The following is a 23498-nucleotide window of genomic DNA, read 5'->3' as shown; positions in this document are numbered from 1 at the left end:
AACAGATGTCCCGCAGCGAGAGAGAACCTGAGGCCACCATCCGAGCTCGGGCGGGGGCTCATCTGCCAAAAGGTAGGCTTCGGGGCCGGAGAAGCCAGAATACATGTGATGTCAGCATCGCCAGGTTTGCCTGGGATGTTACTTCTTAAAATCTAGAGGTGGAGATAGCAGGTGGGTGGGTTCAATGGGTCATTGCGCCGCCGCTTTCACTTCGGTTTTAGCCACTTTGCCACTTAGTATGATGTTTTGACCAGAGCTGAGGGTCAGAGAAATCACCAAAGGTGGTCAAGCTTCCTAAACGGGTGCACGTCATCTTCACATCTCCAGGCTGATGTGCAAGTTGCGTATTTCAACCTTTGGGGGTTGGAGGGCAGACCAGGGCCGCTAGAGAGGTGGTAGAGCGTTTGAGCCCCCGGAGGAGGGGTAGTGGGGAGGACAGAACTTTCCCAAGAGGTCCTGAAGGGTGTGTCGGATGTGTACCAGGTGTCAACCTCCTGCATCTTCTAAGTTTAGACCAGAGGAGTAACTGGTGAAGTGGGCTGCTGTTGGAAGGATGCAGTATTCACTTGACGGGCTGAGCACCTACTGTGTGCTTGGTATTGTTCCAGGTATCAAATATGCTGCCGATTTATTCAGCCACAGATGGTGTCTCAGGTGCAGAGATTAAAGGAGGGTTCCCGGCTGGGAAGGGGACGTTTTGGCTTGCTTTCCAGAAAGTGGCTGTTGACCTCAGAGAGGATTAGATGGGAAGTCTCTGGGGTACCGTTTCCCCAGAGGTAGACAGAATTGCAGTGGTGTTATTGGGCACTGGGATATCCTGGTAACCGGGAAACAGTTCCTACCTGTTCCACTCCCTTCCCAGGCATAAAGAAGTAGGAACAAACAGGAGCAATTCTGGAAAAGACAAGCCACAGAGCTGGAGCCCCCGAACTCCTGATTGGATGCAGGGGGTGGGGAGGGCCTACCTGGGGGATGGTAGCCCAGTCCACACCATCCTGGATCTGGACTGTTTCCTCCAACAAGCCCTGTCCCCTGCCTGTCACCACTGTGCCCTCCTCTGTGTCCTGGGTGGAGGAGTAGCTAGCTCTTTTGCTTTCTGGCTCTTTTAGCACAGCGCACCTACCAATTCAGTTGACCCTTTTTCTTGTGGCCCCGCACTGCCAACGTTGGGGACATCAGGGACTAAAATCAGAGCTCCTAGCCACAGAGCCTAGAAATGGAAAGTGTCTCTGAGCCTCCCCTCAGGGCGTCAGTCTGTACTCAGCCCTTGAATCCATGCATGGCATCCACGGCTGCAACCCTTTTTCTTGTACGTTTCTCCTCCTCAAGGACTTGGGATGCTAGCAGAGTTACATGGCGCCTTCAGTGCAAGGACTTCAGATGTAGCATCTCATTTCTCTAATAGCTGTGTTAAATCATCAACTACTATTAGCCCAATTCCAATTTTATTTTATAGACAAGGAAACTTGGGCACAGGCGGTGAAGAGATCTCCTTCAAGAGGGAGCAAGAAATGAATGTTAGGGAGATAGAGAGATGGCTTAATAGTTAATAGCCCTCACTACTCTTGCAGAGGACCCAGGTTCAGTTCCCAGCACCCAGGTGGTGGCTCACAACTACCTACTTTCAGGGTGTCCGATGCCCTCTTCTGGTCTCTGCAGGCACCACACAGGAACATAGTACATAAACATACATTCAGGCAAAACTCATACACATAAGCAAAATAAATAAATCTCTTTTTAAAAAAAATAAAGAAAAGGAGCCAGGCATGGTGGTGCACACCTGTAATCCCAGCACTCAGGAAGGCAGAGGCGGGTGGATCGCTGTGAGTTCAAGGCCAGCCTGGTTTACAAAGAGAGTCCAGGACAGCCAAGGCTACACAGAGGAACCCTGTCTTGAAAAACATACATACATACATACAAAGAAAGAAAAGGATGTCACAGATGGACTTTTAAATCCATGACTTGGGAGATCCTGTCCTTTCCCTCTTCCCCCTCCCCCATTGAGACAAGATCTTGCTGTTAGCTCAGGCTGGCCTCTAACTCCCACTCCTGACTCAGTCTCCTAGCCTGTGCTAGGATGACAGGTACCAGGTCAGCCTGCCTCTTTAACTAGCCACGTAGAGTGTGCAGTAGCTAGGTGCTGCCTAAAGGGAGCCTGCGGTCTTGCACTGTCCCGTGTCTCGTGTGATGTAGCCTGTGTGACTGGCCTAAAGCAGGTCTCTTTCGTAGAAGACCTTGGATGCTAGCACGGTTTACAGCGAGTCCCCCAAAGGTCTGCTCAGGATTCCGGGGACAGCATAGCACAGAGTTATTGTTCATTCTTGTGTGGATGTGGTGTTCACATGGTGTGATGTTACACACCTTTAGTCCCAGCACTTGGGAGGGAAGGGCAGGCAGATCTCTGTGAGTTGGATGCCAGCCAGGGTCTACATAACAAGTTCCAAGCCAGCCAGTGCTACATAGAGAGACCCTGTCTCAAACACACACACACACACACACACACACACACACACACACACACACAAATGTACTTATTTTATGTTTATAGCTGTTTTGTCTGTGTTTATGTCTGTGTACCCCATGTGGGCCTAGTGCCCACAGAAGAGGGTGCTGGAGCCCTAGACCTGGAGATCGACTTCTGTGAGCTGTCGTGTAGGTGCTGGGAATCAAACCTGGGTCCTCTGGAGGAGCAGCCAGTGCTCTGTGCCACTGAGCCATCTCTCCAGCCCTCACCTTACTTTGTGAGATGGATTTTCTCACTGAACTTGGAACTTGCTGTTGGGCTAGACTGGCCTGCCAGGAAGCCCTTGCCCCTAGTCCCTGGAATCCCCCTGTCTCCTCCCCTGTCCCCTCGATGTGCTGGGATTACAGCCAGTTGCAGGTTTTACGACGTGCTTGCTTGGGATCTGAACTCAGAGCCCCTCGCGAGTGCAGCCGAGTACTTTGCTCCTTCGTCCCCCTTGTCAACTGAGACATGTCTCCTGCCCCAAGTTGGCTGGAAACTCTGTAGCGGAGCAGGACTTTGAACTTCTTGTCTCTCTGGCTTGTGTCACCTCTCAAGTGTGCCAGGGTTGTGGGCTTTGTGCTACCACACCTGCTTTGCCTTGCGCACAATCAAGTTTCCACCCCCACACCCTAGACATCAAGGACGTTGTGTCTGATTAAGAGGATGGTGTAGAGGTGGAGAAGCTTCAGGTACTGTCCCCTTGAAGTCTCTGTTTCTGCTTCATGAAAAGCAGGGCCCTGGTGTCGGGGGCCCTACTTCCCACGGGTCGGGTCGCAACAGTGCCTGTGACACGAACCCCTCTGCAGGGCAGCCTCGCTGAGTTCTAGCTATTTTCTCCGCCTCCTCTCTGAAACGCTGTCTCACCTAGGAACTCTCTGCACGGATTTGGGGATGCAGGTCTCTGTACCTACAGCAATACAAAACAAAGAACAAAACAAATTTATAATCCCAGGACACAGGAGGGAGAGACAGGCCAAGGTCTGTCAGTTGAGTTTGAGGACAGCCTGGTTTGCATAGTGAGACCCTGCCTTTTAAAAGAGGGGCTTTATGGGACTGGACAAATGGCTCTGAATCCCTCTTCTGGTCCCCGCCACACATGCACATGGTGCACAGACATACATGCAGACAAAACATCCACATACATTAAATAAATAATAAATAAATAAATAAAAAGCCCAGCTAAGCACTGATCCCCAGAAGGGGTGACTATTGAGATGGGTGTGGATGCTAGGCGTTGAGGGCTGAGGAGTGAGACAGAGGCTCCACTGCCCACTCCCAGCCCTTCCTCTCTGCTCCTAGTGCGGCTCGCTGAGGAGCCCAGGGCCCGCCCCCCCTGTCCTCCACCCTCTTGCTAGGGAAGAACAGGCTGTACCCTTGAAAAACCACAAGAGGAAGTTTAGGGCAGCTTGTGGGTGGGGAAAGTTCCGGGACCTCGGCCAAGTTTCCCTTTCCCTGCAGAGCGGGAGGTGTGTTTATCTTGCCCACAAAGACTTTTAAATTTTAAATCCTCTGAGTTTCAAAGAGCTGTCAGTTCCTGTCCTGGTCACGCTGCTGGACCAATGACACCCTTGCTGAAATCAGACTGGCTGGAAGCTGTGTTTCAGTTTGGTGTGGTCTCTTGTCTTGGCTCCTGGCTTTCTCACAGCAATTGCGTCCTGAGCCTTTTGGCTTTGGGGAATGCTGCTCAGACAGCCACTTAGAGGCCACGTGGTGTACCCAGGGCCCCTCTAAGTGTTTCTTATTTGATACCGTAATTCTAGGCAGTGCATACCTCTGTCTCTAATGTATCAGCAAGAAAACCAGAGTTTCCCCCGGTGGCAGAGTTCAGAGTTGAAGGTTGATCTACTGCAGTTCAGAGGATATGCCCTTAGTAATCGATAGATAGAAGTGAAGATCTAAAGATCTTTTCTGCATTTAAATAGTCCCGCTGGGACTAGTGATGGCTCTGTGGTTATAAGCACGGATTGCTCTTTCAAAGGACCTGGGTTCAATTCCCGGCATCCACATGGCACCTGCATGCACAGCCAAAACACCCATATATGTAAAATAAAATATAATAAATATAACGTTGCAGCTGGGTGTGTTGGTGCGTGCCTTTAATCCCAGCAGAAGCAGGTTATCTCTGAGTCTACATCATTCCAAGACGCCCAGGGTTATGTAGAGAGAACCTGTCTCAGAAACAACAGAAAATCACAGCCGTTCTTCCAGAAGACCCAGGTTCGAATCCCAGCACTCATAAGGCGACTCATAATCATCCGTCTGTAGCTGCAGTTCCAGGAGATCTGATGTCCTTTTTTTTTTTTTCCTTCTTTCAAGATTTATTTATTATGTATACAGTGTTCTGCCTGCATACCAGAAGAGGGCACCAGATCTCATTATAGATGGTTGTGAGCCACCATGTGGTTTCTGGGAATTGAACTCAGGACTGTCTGGAAGAGCAGACAGTGCTCTTAAAAGCTGAGCCATTTCTCCAGACGTGCCCCCCCCCCCGTCACGCCTTTTTCTTAAGGTCTACGAGTGTTGATCGGCTTCATTTTCTCTGCGGGTTAAAAAATTAAAGAGCAGGAAACATCTTGAGCGAGTGCCGCAGATAGCATCGGAGAAATCTCGGGCAAACAGCAGCAGACAGAAGAAAGGCATTTATTGAGAATAAGTACACACATCCAGCAGATACAAGGAGAGAAAGACCCCTGCAGAGCAGAGTGGGGACTCAGGAAGCTGAGAAATCCAGTCTCTTTTCTAGGGCTGGAGGCTTTTGTGTCTCTGAAGAGTTTTTTTCCCTAACTTGGGCTTGCTCAATTTTTTTTGTGGGAGGGGGGATGGAGGGTGGGGTAGGTGGGTTGAGACAGGTTTTCTCTGTGTAGCCATGGCTGTCCTGGGCTCACTTTGTAGACTAGGCTGGCCTCGAACTCACAGAGGATGGTTGATTGGCCCCAGGCCTGTCTTGAAGTTGTTGAGCTAGGCCATCGGCAGGGGGTCTGTGGTGGGAGACAAAAGCCAGCAAAGGCTTTGTTTCAAGCTGCTGGGCTTTTGTCTCAAGTCAGAAGGACATGGAAGAAAACCTCCATCTTGGGAATTTGCCCCCAGTATTACCTAACCACAGTGTGCTTCCGTCTCATTCTGACCTTTGTGGGCACCAGACACACAAGTGGTACACAGACAAAGACAGACAAACCACGCACACACACATAAAATTGTAGAATATTTCAAAACAAAAATACAATACTGATGATGCGGTGTGATGGGATGGAGCCGGGGAGGGCTTGGGGTAGCATGGGAAGGGATTGTGTGCAAGTCAGTAGTCTTGGAAAAGAACAGCCGGTGGAGCTGGAGAGATGACTCAGCCGTTCCGAGCAGTCACTGTCTGTTCTTCCAAAGGACTCGGGTTCGAGTTCCAGCACCCACTTTACATAGTTTATACAACTGCCCGGCACTCCAGCTTAACAGGGTGTGTTGCCTTCTCTGGACCTCTGTAGGTACCTACACACACCTGAAAAGCACATAAATAATATTTTTAATTAAAAAAAAAGAGAAAGGACAGGGGTTTGGAGAGGCTGTCCAACCCCCAACAGGGGTTGGGGATGGCTCAGAGGTTAAAGGCACTGACTGCTCCTCCAAAGGTCCTGAGTTCAATTCCCAGAAACCACATGGTGGCTCACAACCATCTGTAATGAGATCTGGTGCCCTCTTCTGGCATGCAGGTGTATGTGTAGACAGCACTGTATACATAATAAATAAATAAAATTAAAATATGATGGTGATGATGATAATAAAATTTAAAGGACAAGGTGGGAGTGGTGGCCTACACCTTTAATTCCAGGACTGGGGAGGCAGAAGCAGGTGGATCTCTGAGTTCGAGGCCAGCCTGGTCTACAGAGTGAGCTAGGACAGCCAGGGCTACATAGAAACCTTGTCTTGAAAAAAACTAACTAACTAACTAAGTAAAAGGACAGCTAAGTAAAATACATTGGTGGGAATGCCTGTGGTCCCAAAACTCAGGAAGCTGAGGCAGGAGGGGTCATCGGAAGTCGGAGGGGCCTAGGCTGTGGAGTCAACCCTGTCTCAAATCAGTGAGTGAATCAATCAATCGAGGCAGCATGGAAAAGGTGAGGTTAGATGTCAGAAAGCTGAAGGAGGTGTGTCACGTGGTTAAATGGTTGAGGTAGTTCTGGGGAGCATCAGCTTTTGTGTGTGTGTGTGTGTGTGTGTGTGTGTGTGTGTGTGTGTTTGTTTTTTTGAGACAGGGTTTCTCTGTGTAGCCTTGGCTGTCCTGGACTCGCTTTGTAGACCAGTCTGACCTCGAACTCACAGCGATCCGCCTGCCTCTGCCTCCCGAGTGCTGGGATTAAAGGCGTGCGCCACCACGCCCGGCTAAGCATCAGCTTTTTTATAATGTTTGTTTTTAATCGCGTGGTTGTGTGTATCCATGCACATAAATGCAAGTGTCTGAAGGCTGTGACCCACACAATGTAAGAACTGAATTTGGGTCACTCGCATGAACAAGACAAGTTTGTGACCGTTTCCCTGTCTCTTGAGCTCCATAACTTTTTTTCTTGAGTGGTTGGATTTTTTTGTTTTGTTCTGCTTTTTAACCCTTTTGATTTATCGGCGTCGCCATCGTCGTCGTCTTCATCATTGGTTGAGTCTCACCATGTAACCCTGATAATGTCGTAAATAGATCTGGCTGTCCTTGAACTTGTAGCAATCCTTTTCTTTCTGAGAGCAGGGATGACGGGCATTGAAAGTACCACTCCCACTTTGGCAAAAATGTGAGGACTTTCTAACAAATAACTCTGAGATCCCTGACTGGTGACGTGAGTCCCAGCCACTGGGGTCCAGAGCGCATGCACTGAGGGCCTCTGCCAGAGTGTCAAGGCGGAGACTCCTCCCCTTTCCGCCTGGAAACTGGGTTACTCACCGAGGCCCCCTTGCGTCATCACTCCGCCAGCCGCCGGCCCTGGTCCGTGGGATTCACATTTTGTCCACCAGATGGAGCTGTAAGCCCAGCGTGTCGCTTCAGGGGCCCTCGGATTAGGGTAAAGAACCCCCACCTGGACCTTCAGGCGCCAGCTGGTTTCCTGGGACCTCTGTCCCCACCCCATTCCCAGCTGTTTACACAGAGCGTTGTTCTAACCGGACCCGGCAGAATCTCCATAAAATGTGCTCGTAGGGGCTCTGGCCCAAGTGTGCAGGCTTGAGAGAATGCTCCTTTCCCCAGGCAGGGGCCCTCCCACACCTCTCTCCACTCCTGACCTTCCTATGTCCTTGCCACAGAGGGGCCCAAGTGTCGCCAGCGCCAGCGTGTCAGGGAAGCTACCGTTCCTACCCTTCAAAGGGTGTGACACTTATAGCCTGTTGCCTGTTAGGGACCTCGGAAGCCACACCTCTCTGAAACTATTAGCCTTCTGCAGCCCCGAACAGTTCTCTTACACTGGGTAAAATTCCCCCAGCAGCCTCTCCTGAGATTAGAGAGCAGTGGAACAGAGGAAAGATGCTAGTTCCTCCAGCACAGGGCCTGGTCTTTACTGCTTCCGGTCAGACCCTTAAGAAAGCCATAAAAGGCCAGACTAGATGGCACAGGCCTTTAATCCCAGCACTGGGGAGGTAGAGGCAGGTGGATCTCAGTGAGTCTGACTGAGGCCAGCCTGCTCTACGCGTGGCAAGCTCAAGCTTGCCAGGGCTACAGGGTGAGAACTTGTTTCAGAAAGAGAAAGAGACAGCTGGGCATGGTGGCGCATGCCTTTAATCCCATCACTCGGGAGGTAGAGGCATGTGGATCGTTGTGAGTTCGAGGACAGCCTGGTCTACAAAGCTACTCCAGGACAACCAAGAGTACACAGAGAAACCCTGTCTCGAAAGAGAGAGAGAGTGTGTGTGTACTAAAAACCATACAGTCAGTGGGCTACAGGAACACAGCAGACACAGCCCAGGGTGAGCAAGATGGCCACAGGCATCTGAGAACAGGTCCTGAGCAGTGTCTGGCTAGTATTTCCAAGCACTCAATAATCTGTTCTTTCCTAACCCCCAGCCCTCCACACAGGGGACAGGAAACCCATCGCTGCACAGGGAGGTTAGGCTTCTTGCTTCTGTTCTGCACAGCTCAGCTGGTAGGGCTGTTTGGCCCCAAAGGCCATTCAGTATTCATTTTCCCTCTGTGGTGGAGTGGCCAGAGAGCAGTCCCAGGTGGCCAAGCTGCCCAGCTTTAGTTTTGCTTAGGCTCCTTTCTGCCTGCTGTTTCTTCATCTGTCATCTCTCCCTCACAGTAGCTAATACTAGCTAAATACTTACTGTATGCGAAATAGCATCTTGGGGTGGGGCATGTTGAGGCTCAAAGGCACTGAGCCCCAGCCCTAGCAAGACAGGCCTTTTTCTGCCTTTACAGATGAGAAAATGAAGCACAGGCTATTTCAGGGCACAGAGCCTAACCTGCATCGGACTTAAGAGAGACTACGAAGTCCTGCCCTGTGTTAGGCAAGGCTTCGATCCTTATGAGTGAGTGACAATTGCTGTCTTCATATGTTAGCACCGTTTCCCAGCCTATACTACCTCGGGTAGGCATGGGAGATTTAAAAAAACTAGGCTTGCTTCTTTCTTCCTCATCCTGCCTATGGCTCCATTAAACACACACACACACACACACACACACACACACACACACACACACAGAGTTTTTCTGAGACAAGGTCGTTCTGGCTGACCTGAAACTCCTTTTGTAGACTAGGCTGGTCTTGAACTCACAGAGCCTGCCTCTGCCTCCCTGGTTCTAGGATTAGAAGTGTGTGCTATTACACGCCATGCATATTGGCTTTAAGGGAAAAAAAGATATGGTTCTACACAGGGGGTGGTGGCGCACGCCTTTAATCCCAGAAGGCAGATCTCTGTGAGTTCGAGGCCAAGCCTGGTCTACAAAGAGAATTCTAGGACAGCCAGGGCTATTATACAGAGAAAACCCTGTCTTGAAAAACAAACAAAAAGACTTGGTTTTATGCAGGGCGTGGTTGCGCACGCCTTTAATCCCAGCACTTGGGGAGGCAGAGGCACTTGTGAGTTTGAGGCTAGCCTGGTCTACAAAGCGAGTCCAGGACAGCCAAGGCTATACACACAGAGAAACCCTGTGGGCCGTGAGGGGTGGGATAGGGGGTGGGGGGAGGGGACACGATGACTTGGTTTTTACATAGCCCAAGCTAGCCTCACTCTTGTTCTGTAGCCAAGGATGACCTTGGATTTCTGATCCTCCTCCATCTCCCGAGTGCTGAGATTACAGGCACGCACCACCACACCTAGATCATACGGTGCTGCAGACTGATCCCAGGTCTTGGTGTGGACGCTAAGTAAATGCTCTGCCACCCGGCCCCAGCCCCTCAGCCCTTTTTGTTCTAGAATTAAAAATAGACCTGCAAGTTCTGGCCTGTGGGGAGAAGGCTGGACAGAGTCCTTGAAGTTGGGGCCATCCCAGAAACTCCCAATTCTGGCCCCAGCGTTTTTTCTGCTCCAACTCACCCTCCCTCCGGTTCTCTCCAGGCTGCTCCTCCCTGCCCCTCCCCTGGGCTCCCTGAGTTCTGGGAAAGGAAGTCAGGGCCGGGGCCTCAGACAGATGCAGGCCTTAAGCATCAGCTTAGGCTCCAGCTGGAGGAGGGGGGCCCCAGCAGGGGAAGAGGGGGGCACCTGTGGGTCCCATCCGCCTGTCTCCTGAAGGTTCCTGTCTGCTGTCACAGAATCTTCCCTGAGCTCTAGCTTGTGGAGCTTGTGGTGCTTGGAGTCCGTTTGAATAAGGACCCCACCCCCGACACCCCCACCCCCGACACCCACACCCCCTTTACCCCCCCACCCCCAAGGAGGCTGGCTCTTCAGCCAGTGAACAGCACTAAATTGGTTTGGGGAGGGGGGGTTGAGGAGGGAGGTCTGTGTTCTCCCAGCAGCTGTCCCAGAAGTTCAAGGCTGCCTTTTCTTTTTCCCTGAGCTCCCCCATAAGACGTGTCCCCCACAGACACACAAACCCCAACAGAAAGGATCTTGGGGTCAGTGGCCTCAGGCATACTAGGTGGAAGAAGAGCTGCTTTCCATTCAGCTGGTACCTGCTGGTCCTAGGGGCAGCATCCATCTTTTCTTTGATTGACTTTACTTCTGCCCATAAGACAAGCTGATTTTGCCTCTCAGATCTCCGGCTCTCTGGAGAGAGCATTCTCTTTGGGAGTTGGCTCAGACTTGGCGTAACCAGTAAACTTGACCTTGATGCCTCTGGGTGGTCATCAGAAAGTTTCCTCGGACACAGCTGCAAAGAGTCCATTAGGGTGTTCCCCCATGGCCATACACTGTGTGGATATTCCTTCACTGTTTTTCTTTCTTTAAAAAAGAAACTGCATTTTTGTGTGTTGGTGAGGTGTGCAAATGGGGGGGGGGGGAGTGGGCGGGTGTGTGCTTGGCAATCAGAGTACAATTTGCACAAGGTGTCATTCTCTTTCCCTCATGTGGGTTCCTGTGCTCGAACTCAGGTCGTTAGTAAGTGAATTCATGGTAAATGTGTATGTGTGTTAGCGCGATTGTTACTTATTCTCTGCGCTAATACTGTGAGGAGCTGGAGGGTGTAACTCAGTTGGTAGAGACCTGGCATAATGTGTCTCTGGGTTCAGTCTTCAGGAACACACAAAACTGGATGTGGGCACACGAGTGTAGCCAACACTTTGGAGGTAGAGGCAGAAGAATGAGAAATTCAAGGTCACCCCCGCCCCCAGACTTGGGGTCAGCCTTGGGTACATATGAGCAAAGCAAAACAAAAGCCTGGAGGATAACTCAGTCAGTACAGTGCTCGGCTCACAAGCATGAAGGCCTGACTTTGATCCTCACAGTGCATGTGAAAACGCCTTACATAGCATCAAGGGCTAAGGAGGCAAGAGACAGAATCCTAGGGGCTCCCTTTGCTGGACAGGCAGTCGAGCCCAGCTGGTGATCTCCAGGCCTCAGAGGAGGTGACGGTCTTCCTGTGGGTGACACCAGGGATTGTCCTGGGTCCTGCACATGTGTATACATACGTGCACACATAACAAGTGCCTCATAAAGCCTTCCATATTTCACACAGAAAAAAATGGAAGTGCAGAGGCCAAATAACTTAGCCCGAGGTCAGTATTAGAGTCCCATGGCAGAGGCCTTAGTGGCACACACCTTTTATCCTGACAGTGGGGAGGCAGAGCCAGGTAGCTCTCTATGAGTCTGAGGCCATCTTGGTTGGCAGTTCACACTCATCAGGGGAGTGGGAGATAACACCAGGGTCCCCATTGAGACAGCGCCTTGTGCATGGTCTTGGGGCAAGCAAAGCGGAGGACTGGAGCTTCTGGATTGATGTTGAGTGACATGCACATGTGTCTTGGAAGCAGGGAGTGTGTTGTCCCCTACCAGGAGCATGCCAGGGCATCCTGGCATCCTGGATCCCTTAGGTCTCCTAGCCAGAACCCCAGCAACATCCACTAGGCCAAACCAGATACCAAAGATGGCCTTGCCTTGCCCCAGCTGGCAGGTCAGGTGTCACTGAGGACCCGGAAGCAGGAGTGGGTAGTGGTGGATGTGTGCTTTGCTAGGTGGAGCTGGGGCTGTGACCTATCTGTGGAGCCCTGGATGAATCAGCCAGACCACAGCCACCCAACTGAAATGAAGGTGCAAACGTTTTCTTCTGACCCGCCCCCCCCCCCACCTCCAACGTTCATTTTCTTTTTCCTCCACCTCTCCCATCACAGCTTTACTGGGGTGTGGCACTGGGGCCATAGCTGAGGGCACAACTCAAGTTCATCGCTAAGCCAGCTCCTGGGGTTGAACCAGTGACTTGCCCTTTGAGGAAGGTTTGAAGTCCCCCACAGTTTGTCTAGAGACGGGCAGCAGTCCTGCCTAGGGAAAAATGCCACACGCCCCGTCCAGAGGACAGGACTACCTAGGTATAGGGCCCGGTCCCATGATACATTCGTCTAGCAACATCTAAAATATGCACAGGTTTGGAAAGTGTTCATTGGTCTGTTTTTCACATACAGTAGTGTTATGATGTATTCAGTATTGGGTTCAAAGTCAGGGGAAAAAAACATCAAAGCTACTGTTATGGGGCTGCTGAGATGACTCAGTGGTTAAGAGCACTTGCTGTTCTTCTATAGGCGGATTCCCAGAATCCGAGTCAGATGGCTCACTACAGCCTGTAAGCCCCCAGGGAATCTGATGCCCTCTTCTGGCCTTCCCAGGCACTGCACTCACATACGTGTATACACACACACACACACACACACACACACACACACACACACGTGTGTGTGTGTGTGTGCACGTATAGCGACACACATACATATTTAGTAACAAATCTTAATCCTCCACTCCATCTCCCCCAAAAAGAAACTGTTAAAGCAGGGCATGATGGTCTACTCCTATATAAACTTAGTACTTGGGAGTTGGAGGCAGGAGGATCGTGAGTTCAAGGTCATCCTTGGCTCTATACTGAGTTCGAGACCAGCCTGGGATACTTGAGACCCTATATGAAAAAAGCCAGCCTCCCTCTCTAAATACATTATTAAAATAACCTTAATCTTCTTGTGCAACCCAGTTCTCACTTAAGAATCTTTAGCATGGCTAGTTTTTCTCTGTTGATACCCAGCCGAGTCTTTGTTCAAATCTGTGCTGAGCCGGGGATCAGGCACTACCCTGTGCAAACAAGACATAGGCTTCTTTGATCAACCATTGTCCCCCACAGTTGCGTTAGTCACTGTTAAGTGTTCATGCTTAGGAGTTCACTGTGCACACTCTTGTGGGCTAGCAGGGCCCCGAGAAGGGTTTGGGTGGCAGCCTTGTGGGAGTTTGGAGGAAGGATTGGTTACGTTTGCACAACATTAGGCAGGTTCACTGGGAATTTCCTCTCACTGGAAAGTGTTATGTGAGGAAACGAAAGAAGAAAGGTCTTGGTTTTGTATTTCCTGCTGGTGTGTCCCTGGCTCCCATGCTAGGGGACATGGAAGCAGTGTCTAACCATTGAGCCATAATCCACAGCCCCAAGAAGAGGTTTTGGTGAGAAGTGACTCAAGAGCAGCTTATGGTTTTGATTTTTGAGAGAGCATCTCTTCGCAGGCTAGAATAACCTTCTTCAACTCTCTCTGTGTAGTCCAGGGCTCATCTCAAACACGCGGCTCCAAATGCTGGGATGGCAGGTGTGCGCCACCGAGTCTGAGGTCATCGAAGAGCAGGGGCTTCTGTTTTGTTGACTTGTTTGTTTGTTTGTCTGTCTGAGATAGGGTTTCTCTGTGTAGCCCTGACTGTCCTGGAATTTATACTGTATAGACCAGGCTGGCCTCAAACTCAGAGATCGGCCTGGTCCTGCCTCCCAAGTGCTGGGATTAAAGGCTTGCGCCACCATGCCCAGCTCAAAGAGTTTTCAAAAAGCAGTTAAAAGTAAAACAAAAGATGGGTGTTATATGGAATTTCCATAATCCCTGTGAACTCAGCTCTTAATATTTGTCTCAAAAGACCAGAGAATATGCGGGTGGGTTACAGAGCAAGACCCTGTCTCAAAAAGTAACAGCAGGCCGGGTGAGGTGGCGCACGCCTTTAATCCCAGCAGCAGAGGCAGGAGGATCACTGTGAATTGGAGGCCAGCCTGGCCTACAAGTGAGTCCAGGACAGCCAGGGCTATACAGAGAAACCCTGTTTCAAAAAATCAAACCAAAAAAACCCCAAAAACAAACAAACAAACAAACCAGGAAAAAAAGAGACAAACAAATTAAAATCAGTTTTCTACTTGAGAGTGTGTCTCACTCACATCTTTAATGCCAGAGCTCAGGAGGCAGAGGCAGGCGAATCTTTGTAAGTTCTAGCCAGCCAGAGCTACGTAGTGAGACCCTATCTCACAAGCAAACAACTAAATGAAATACTAAGAATAGTTCTGATTGTGCCATTTTTTAAACCTGATGTCATATTATAGAAATAACCACTTTTCTCTTATATTTGATGACAATTTTGGGGCTCATTTCTTACTCTCTTTGTGTGATGTTACTGATTATTCCCTTAAGAAATAGTTGTTAGTTTTTTTGTTTTGTTTTGTTTTGTTTTGTTTTTTTTAGTTGTTAGTTTTATAACAATCATTATTTCTTTGCTAACAATGTTTTTTCCCCTTCTGGTGCTGAGGATTGACCCAGGGCCTTTCACACGGCTGGATGTACACTCTACCATGACCCGCATTCCCAGCCTTTTTTTTTTGTTTATTTTGTCTTGTTTTGGGATGGTGTGTGTGTGTGTGTGTGTGTGTGTGTGTGTGTGTGTGTGTAGGTGTGTATAGATATAAAGGCTGGTCTTGAACTCTTGTCTTCTGAGTACTGAGATCACAGCTGTGTGACATTGAGCACAATTAGCCCTTAGTGTTTTTGAGAGAGCATCTCATTGTGTAGTCCTGATTGGCCTGGAATTTAGAATCCTTCTTCTTCTGCCACCCCAGTGCTGGGATTATAGGTGTCACATAGATATACACATATATATTCCCATAGCCCCTGCATATGAGAGTTATTTTATTTTATTTTTTGTTTGTTTGGTTGGTTGGTTTTTTGAAACAGGGCCTCTCTGTGTAGCCTTGGCTGTCCCGGCCTCACTTTGTAGACCTCTAACTCACAGGCTGGCCTCGAACTCACAATGATCCTCCTGCCTCTGCCTCCCAAGTGCTGGTATTAAAGATGTGCGCCACCTGGCCTATGAGAGTAATTTTAAACGCTTATTATTAATGCCTTAAAAACAACAGTAACTCATTGCAGGTTAATATCTTATTTTTAAATACAATGATAATCTCCAAGCACAAGAAATTAATGAGACACATGGCTTTAGTTTACATTTTTGTAGCTCTCTTTAAATGCCTAAGGGTGAATCCAGCCTCAGACAGGTACGTCATCACAAAGTGGGGACCCTGAGGACTGAGCAGAGAGGACAGTGGTCCCCTCAGGACACCAAGGTGGAAAGAATGTTTGAAACAATAGCTAAGAAGCTGAGAGGGGAAGTTTATCTAGCCCTGGCTCAGCGCTCAGAGGGAGCCATTGGGGCTTCATAAGGAAGTCACGTGGCCTGAGTGGTTCCAGAACAACTCCCGAGGCTGGAGGGGAAGAGTGAGGGGGAATCTCCACAAAATCACAACAAGCCTTGAAATTGGGGTGTGGGCTACTTTTCTCAATGCTGTGACAAAACACTGACGAGAGAGAGCAGCTTAGGGGAGGAAGGTGTTCTCGGGGCTGACTGTTTGAGGGGCTCTAGTCTATTATGATGGGGGAAAGATAGCAGCCTTGGGGGTGAGACTCAGCTGGTCACAGTGCCTCTGTGCCCAGGAAGCAGCGGAGAGAGAGGCATGCTGGTGCTTATCTGCCCGTTTGATTCAGTCCAGGGACATCCCCTCCATGAGAAGGTGCCACTTGCGTTCAGGGAGGGGTCAGGAGATCCTTTTATTGGATCTCTGGAAATACCTCTGGGTGTGTTTCCTGAGTGATCCCACACCGTTGCCATCCCATAGGGTGGCATCCGCACAAGTGGAGGTGAGGGAGCCATCTGACCACTGATTTTTGAAGGCCTCAGAAGCTGCAGAACCGGGGAACTGGTAGGAATTGGAAGGAGTCAGCCACACTTCCCCCTGCGAGGCACCCTGCATAGTTCTGCGATGAGGTATGTGGTCTGTGTTGTACTAGCTGCTCGCATTCCTTCTCCCCTGCCAGGCTGTGTGCTCCAGCCCAGGGGTGAGCAGAATCAAGGACAGCAGGGCAGGACTGGTGGGGAGGGGGGAAAAGGGGGGGGGGGGCACGGCTTGTAATCCAAGCTATTCAAAGGGCTGAGACAGGAGGATTGAAAGTTCAGGGCCAGCCTGGGCAACTTAAGGAGACCCTGTCTCAAAGTAGTTGAAACAAAACAAGCAAGTTTCACAACGGTGTCCTGGCAGAATACTTAGCTCATAGAGACAGTAACATCAGGAGGAAAAGAGGCAGATAACCTTAAGTCTCATTAAATTAGGACACGGGTGTTGTCCAGCTATGAAAGGGGGAAAGCAAGAATGGATCTTGAAATACACCATCCTCTTGTGGAAGGTTGCGGGGGCGGGGTAAGATGGTTTTTCAATATGGGGTTTCCCAGGCCAAGCATGGTGGTGCACACCTTAAACCCAGCACTTGAGAGGCAGAGGCAGGCGGATCGCTGTGAGTTCAAGGCCAGCCAGGTTACAAAGTGAGTCTAGAACAGCCAGGGCTACACAGAGAGACCCTGTCTCAAAAAACAAAACAAAAAAAACCACACAACAACAACAAAAACTATGGGGTTTCCCTTGTAGCCTTGTCTGTCCTGGAACTAGCTCTGTAGAGTTCTGGAAAGGTTTACCTATGTCTGCCTCCCAAGTGGCTGGGACTAAAGGCATACAATATTGCACCCAGCTAAGAAAGCCTTTTTGTGGGTTTTCAGGACAGGGTTTCTTTGTGTAGCCTTGTCTCCCCTGGAACTCACTCTGTAGACCAGGCTGGCCTCGAACTCACAGAGCTGCATCTGCCTCTGCCTCTCTGAGTGCTGGGATTAAGGGTGCGTACCACCACCGCCGGGCTAAGAAAGCAATAGCTGTGAGTTCGAGGCCAGCCTGGTCTACAAAGGGAGAACAGACTAGCCAGGGCTACCCAGAGAAATTCTGTCTCGGAAAAACAAAAACCAAGCAATTAGGGAAGTGTTTGTTCCCCCTCCTTTTTGAGACAGGGTCAGCGCTTGGGAGGAGGATGCAGGAGGGTTTGTGTGCGTCCTAGGCTGCACGGTGAAGCTGGGACCAGTCTGGGCTACGTGAGACACGCACTCTGTGGACTGAGCCGCACTCCTGGCCTCGAACTGTTTTTCAGAACTAGTAATATTAAGCTGAGCATGGTGGCGCTCACTGTAATCCCAGCTTCTGGGATGCAGCGGCAGAAAGATCAGGAACTCAGGGTCCTGCTCGCCTACATAGCAAGTCTGTAGCCATGCTGGGCTGCGGAGACATTGTTCCAAAAAAAAAAAAAAAAAGAACCTAACCAAATTAAAATAAAACAAACTGTGGAAATATTTTCATCTTAAACCATTTTGTCCACACATGTACAGAAACACACAAATATGTATAAATTAAAAATTAAAAAAAAACCAAGATCCGCTGTAATGTGCTTATGTTGCTACAGCAGATGTACTTCTGATGTCTTTAAAATAATCTCTTGTACTGTTTCATTTGTAAAACATAGTGGTCAAGCTTAGCTTCAGGGCCTGTGAGGCTTTGCACAAGCCGCAGCACCTGAGTTGGATCTCCAGCGCTCCTGGAAGGGTTCCTGTGGCCTCCGTGTGTATGTACTCCGTGGTATGCACTCATCCACAGACGCATGTGATGATAATAAAAATTTCAAATTAGTTTCATGACTTCAGGAGGAGCCGGGAAAGCATCCCGTCTTGTAATGGGAAAGACCCTGAGTCCGGGATGGGGTTGGAGGGTCAAGCTGCAACTTGAGGTTCTGGTAGCCCCAGAAACATTTTACCCAAAGTAAAGCAAAGGGTATAGACTCCGGGAACTCCCACAGAGACTCTTCAGGAAGGCTGGAGACTGCGCCTTGGACAGAACTGAAGAAGTGCCTGAGGGTAGAGAGAGGGCCCGACAGGGAGCTGACTCTTACCTCTGCCCAGCTGGGCCTGGTGCAGTTGAACAGGTTTCTGTGGTACAGGTCAGGGGCCTGGTTTCTGGATTTCTGATAAGGAGCAGATGGCAGTGCAATTAGACAGGGGACTTTCCACAATCAAGGTGACAGGACATAAGCCAATGGAAAGGAGGAAAACCTAACTTCAAGTGATATGATTACCCCTGCAGTGAGTCTCAGCCGCCATATTTGTACCCCCGCCGCCGGTGTCTTACTGTGGGGAACCTTCTCTTCAGAAAGGGCTGGGGTAGAGCTCAGTGGTAGAGGCCCAGGGACTGGATCATATCCCCAGATAAGGAAGGAAGAAGGGCCGGGCGGTGGTGGTGCGTGCCTTTAATCCCAGCACTTGGGAGGCAGAGGAAGGTGGATGTCTATGAGTTCGAGACCAACCTGGCCTACAGAGTGAGTTCCAGGACATCCAGAGCTATACAGAGAAACCCTGTCTTGAAAAACCAAACCAAACCAACCAAACAAACAAAAAAGTTCCAGCTACAGCTGTGTCTGGTTTGACAGCCCCTGCCTCCCCTTCCCCCCCAACCCTCCAGTGCCACATAATCCCAGGATTTGTAGAGACAAGAGGATCAGTGTCTCAAGGTCCTCTAAGGTACCTGTTAGGTTTGGGGGTAACCTGGGCTATGTGAGACTCTGTCTCAAAAAAAAAAAATCCAGTTTCTATAATAACAGGAAGACTGGAAAACACCAGGAGTCTGTTCCATGAGCTTATGGGGAAAAGAGTCATGAGTTTGTAGCATTTCATTGGGAACTGTAGGAGCTTAGAGTAAAGCTGGCAATGCAGGGCCCAATATGGTCCAGACCCTGGTGTGGACTGTGACGCCCGCCCGCCCTGGTGTGGACTCCCAGGCCTCCCCGCCCCCCCAACTATCTGCCAGCTCTTCAAGTCCAGGTACACTAATTAAACAGTGGTCTGTCCGACACTTCTGGGGTGACCAGCTCAGGCCACCATGACAATTGGGGTGGGTGGAGTCAGATGAGGGGGCGGTTACCCTCAGAGGGGCTCAGAGTACGCCTGAAGAAAGCCAGCCTTCGCTTCCTCCAGTCCTTTCTTTCGAGCAGCCTGGAGCTGCAAGGGTGGAGGGGTGGGGAAGCACTGCGGTGGGAGCCGGAAGCGGGGCAGCATCCCGCGGAGTCTGCCTTCCCCAGCTCAGCAACAGAGGAGGAGGAGGTGGAGTCTGGGTTGAGCCCTGAGATAAGGAACAGGCAGCAGCTGACAAGGGGATCAAAATAAACAGCTGTGCCCCGGGGAGAACAAGCTTCGCATTCCGTTCTGTGATCCCACCCCAATCCCTGCTTCTCCCCAGCGCACCCCGCCCCCATCCGCGCACACTCCGGCATCCCCGTCAGCTCTGGGGGCCTCCCCTCAGCCTTGGCTTCGGCTCCTTGGGAGCCTTGTTCCCACATCAGGCCCCTCCTTAGGCAGAGGCTCCAGGGGCCTTTCTCCAGCTGTCTGGGAGGGCTGAGGACTCAAGACAGGTGGCCGGAGGTGGAAAGAGAGGGGCCTCTTCCAGGGCCAGCCCCCATCTCCCAGGCTGGGCCACCCTCAGACTCCCCCTCCCCTGGGTCATCTAGGAAGGCCTGGGAAACAGAACGGGGCTAAGCTCTGATAGGCAAGCTGAGGAGGCTGAGGCAGGACCTGGGGTCTAATGGAAGAGTACTCATTGGACTGGTGACGTTTGCTCCCTGCCTCCCAGAAACTCAGTACAGAGAGGAGACCGACGTGGCTCCTGTGAGGGGCCTCCCGAACTGGCTTATGGGAGTTCATCACTCAGTGTAATGCCCGAAGGCACCCTGGCTCCAGGGACCTTCGAGGCTCAAATGCTCCATATCTCCTGAGGCTTCTTGCTACTGCCCCAACCAATCCCCGATTTATTTCGACACACGCTAGCCTGGGGCCTTTTAGTCTTAAGAGCCACAAGGAGCTAATACTTGCCTTTTCTCCAGGGCCAGGACAGCTCCTGGGGCTACAGTAAGTAGCAATCAACACCCCCTCTTCAGTGATACCCCCCATAACCAGTCTCAATCTGAAGAATGCAGGGTTTCAGGAAAGCGCTGGGCGTCACCAGGAAGTGTCTCCATTGTCCCGAAGAAGGTTTGATGACTTCTGTGCTCCTAAGCCTGCACATGGCTTCTAGCCTGGGTGTTCAGTGAGCAGATCCAGAGGGCAGCAGGCAGGTGCTTGCTTGGAGATACATCAGGAGCCTTGGCTGCTGCCAGGAAGGCAGCCCAAAGACGCAAGCATGTCCCCTCTCCCCTAGAGCCCCGTGGGAACTTATGCAAAAGTCTCACTTTGCTCTTGATCTCTGACTGATGGTCACATGGCATGCTCCCACACCACTGTGCTCAACTGACTTTTTGAAGCCCCCCAAGGCCCCCCAAGGTCTATATCTTGTTTGTTTTTTTTGGGGGGGGGTGTTTCGAGACAGGGTCTCTTTGTGTAGCCTTGGCTGTCCCAGACTCACCATGTAGTCCAGGCTGTCCTTGAACTCACAATGATCTGCCTGCCTCTGCCTCCCGAGTCTAAATCTTCAACAGACTGCTAGGCACATCCTTGCTTATGTAGCCAGCAGTTTCCATAAACGAACGAATGCCGCTTGTACATAAGAATCTCTGGATGGCATGGGTGGGACATTATGTGCACTGGGGACCCTAGCCGAGCCTCGGGAGAGCACAGTGTATCCAGGTCCGGGAAGCCAGCCCTGGTAGTGACTGGCATGTATTGAACACTCGCTGTATGCCAGACGCAGATGGACTCCTTTCTTCGTCTTAACAGCCCTATTATCCGTACTGCACAGACAAGGAAACGAAGCCCGAGATGAGTCACCGACTCGCTGAGATCACTCAGCGGCACTGCAGCCTGCCTGTCTCCAGAGCCACGGCTCTTTCCCACCACCACAGGCAGCCCCGGCCTCCAAGGCTTGGAGGCCAGCTGCTTCCCTTCTGCCCTCTCGGGCAGGAAGGAGCGTGAGGCAAGAGACAGCAGCTGACAGCGTGGCAGCAAGGGTTGTGGCGCTGAGGGTGGCCAACTGGGGGGCGGCAGGGGGAGGCAGAGGCTCCAGGGCGGGGACAAGCACAAGATGGGCATAAGGATTGTATGAGCTGCGGGCGGCTGATAGGCTCCTCCGGTGCCTCCCCCACCCTTTCTCATGCTTGGTGTGGCCGTCGCGGGGCTGTCCTCTTGTCTCCCTCCCTGATGTCACCCCGAGCTAGACCTCTCTCTTCCTCTTCATGGTTTCCTCACCTCTCTGCTCTCTTCCTGGTCACTGGGAAGATGGTTCATCTCTCAATCCAGCTCTACCTGTGACATTTTCGTACCTGTCTCCACAGCAGGACCATCTGTTATTAAATGAGCACCTACTGTGTGCCAGGTTTTGGTGATAACTGCCTAACGATAGGTACTTTGTTGGCTTTTCCTTGAGACAGGGTCTCATAGCCCAGACTGGCCCCTAGCTCCCTATGTAGCCAAGGGACACCTTGAACTTTTTTCCAATCCTCCTGTCTCCATCTGCCAAGAGCTGGGGCTACCTGCATTTACTGCTACACTTGGTTTATGCGGTGCTGGGGATTGAACCCAGGGCACCGCGCACACTGAGTATGCACTCCACCAACTAAGCTATACCCCCAGGTGATAACGTGGATTCCTTTTTGTTTTTGTTTTTTCTTTTTTTCTTTCTTTTTTGTTTTTGTTTTTGTTTTTGAGACAGGGTTTCTCTGTGTAGCCTTAGCTGTCCTGAACTCGCTTTGTAGACCAGGCTGGCCTTGAACTCACAGATCCACCTGCCTCTGCCTCCGGAGTGCTGGGATTAAATGCGTGCGCCTCCCCGCCTGGCTCATAATGCGTATTCTTAATTCTCCCTGCAAACCCACGAGCAGTCCCTACTAGCTCTGTTGTACAAAGGAGAGACTCGAGCTTGGAGAAGCTAAGACATCTGCTCGGGGTGACTGGGTGAGCAGTCTTGGGCGCAGGTCTGAAACTTGCCTGTTTCCCCCAGCGTTTTATCCCCTTCCTCCGTCGGATCCAGTTCCACGTGGTTCCCCCGAGCACATCAGAGCCTTTTCTCACACGGAAGAGAAGTCAGCCGAGAAATGGTCCAAGAGGTTATGTATTAGGAGGGCTGTCCGTTTACTCTCCATCTGACATAAGCTGGGACGTTGGGCTGAGCTGCCGGATTCTGTGCCTGAACGGTTCTGTCAGCCTCGGAGAGCAGCCTTGGTGGTGCTGAAGAACAGGGGGTGGGCGTGGGGGGCCTGGGGGATGTGGGGGGATGTGGATGGAGAGCACCTTTCACCTGCTGATAGCGGAGAATGGACCGATGACTTCTGTGGTCCTGAGCCTGCACATGGCTTCTAGCCTGGGTGTCCAGGGGGCAGATCCAGGGGCAGCAGGCAGGTGCTTGCTTGGAGATACATCAGGAGCCTTGGCTGCTGCCAGGAAGGCAGCCCAAAGACGCAAGCATGTCCCCTCTCCCCTAGGGCCTGGTGGGAACTTACGCAAAAGTCTCACTTTGCTGTTGATCTCTGACTGATGGCCACATGGCATGCTCCCACACCACTGGGCTCAACGGACTCCTTGAAGCCCCCAAGACCCCCCAAGGTCTATATCTTTAACAGACTTCTAGGCATATCCTTGCTCATGTAGCTGCTGTCATCCCAGGCCAGCAGTTTCCATAAATGAATCCCAGCTCCAGGTAGCTAGGAGCCCCCACTTGTATGTAAGAATCTCAGCCAGGCGGTGGTGACGCACGCCTTTAATCCCAGCACTCGGGAGGCAGAGGCAGGCAGATCTCTGTGAGTTCGAGGCCAGCCTGGTCTACAAAGCGAGTCCGGGACAGTCAAGGCCACACAGAGAAACCCTGTCTTGAAAAACAAAAAACAACAACAAAAAGAATCTCAAGGTTGTGTGGCGGCTCAGTGGTAGAGCAGATGCCTACTGTGTAGGAGATCAGGGGTTCAATCTTCAGAATGAAAATAATAAATAAAAAAAGTGGGGCATGGCGGTGTGTGCCTTAAATTCCAGTACGTGCTGGATAGGTAGAAGCAAGTGGAACTCTGTGAGTTCAAGGCCAGGCTTGTGTATATTCTGAGTTCCAGGCTAGGCTAGGCTACGCAGTCCACAGACTATTCCAGTATCGGCCTTCTGAAGAAGAAATCTCAAGATAGTCACTTGGCAAAATACAAATTTCTTACATGTAAGTTGAGCAGGTGGCCTGACTCCTGGGCAGTCCTGGGAACCCATTCCCCTTCCATGCTCTGGGAGTGCATCCACCTGGGGTGTCATGAAGCCTAGTAGAGTGGCAGAGGGCAGAGAA

The 23498-nt window shown here is 50.9% G+C and overlaps 1 long non-coding RNA gene across 1 annotated transcript in view; it reads left to right on the top strand.

Moving 5' to 3' along the window:
* Positions 1 to 23498, top strand: part of LOC311581086 — an 85469-nt gene continuing 61971 nt past the window's right edge. The window contains exons 1-2 of the long non-coding RNA XR_014773649.1: positions 1 to 72; positions 16011 to 16159. This is a non-coding gene — a long non-coding RNA (uncharacterized lncRNA). The remainder of the gene's footprint in view (positions 73 to 16010; positions 16160 to 23498) is intronic.

Source organism: Acomys minous, assembly GCF_964271855.1.
Source record: "Acomys minous genome assembly, chromosome: 13".
Classification (NCBI taxonomy): Eukaryota; Metazoa; Chordata; class Mammalia; order Rodentia; family Muridae; genus Acomys; species Acomys minous.
Note: the sequence above shows the minus strand (reverse complement) of the source record. Positions and strands in the feature narration are given on the sequence as shown.